The sequence below is a fragment of the Penaeus monodon genome, chromosome 21 (assembly GCF_015228065.2).
Source record: "Penaeus monodon isolate SGIC_2016 chromosome 21, NSTDA_Pmon_1, whole genome shotgun sequence".
Taxonomy (NCBI): domain Eukaryota; kingdom Metazoa; phylum Arthropoda; class Malacostraca; order Decapoda; family Penaeidae; genus Penaeus; species Penaeus monodon.
The window spans coordinates 30369586-30370098 of NC_051406.1; the positions used below are offsets into that span (position 1 = coordinate 30369586).

At 33.7% G+C, this 513-nt stretch overlaps 1 protein-coding gene across 1 annotated transcript in view; it reads right to left on the minus strand.

Annotated features, from left to right (window-relative positions):
• The window catches only part of LOC119586420 (peroxisomal acyl-coenzyme A oxidase 3-like), a gene marked incomplete at both ends in the record, with an annotated part of 36523 nt that overhangs the window by 3464 nt on the left and 32546 nt on the right, over positions 1 to 513 (minus strand).

Sequence of the window (513 nt, forward strand, 5' to 3'; positions counted from 1 at the left end):
GTCAAATGTACAAAATAAATAGAACAATTAATGGAGAGTATTACATTAAAATCTTAAAAAGCTCCATCTCTAATTCACTATTTTGAGTGAAGCAGTATTCCAGCAGGACAATGTTTCCTGCCACAATGCAAAGACTGTTAAGACCTGGATGGCCAAAACTACACTGACAATTTTGGAATGGCTTGGTAATAGTCCTGGTATGACCCAATCAAGCATGTTTGGGCAAGAAAATTGAGTCTGCAGTGTTTAAAAGCAATGAAGACCTATGGGAGAGGGTAAACAAAGAGTGGAACAGCATTCCTATTGACAATATATAACAAAGTTGTATGAGAGAATGGAACAGAGAATTAATGTGGTGATGAAATAAAAGGAAGCTCTACCAGGTATTAGAACAATTTCTTTATGTAAAAGATGTTTAAATAGGATATAAATGTTCTAACTGACATCTTTAATAATTCAGTGTATGTCTGTGGCCATAAATTCATCAATGATTCTAAAAAAATGTGGTTATCT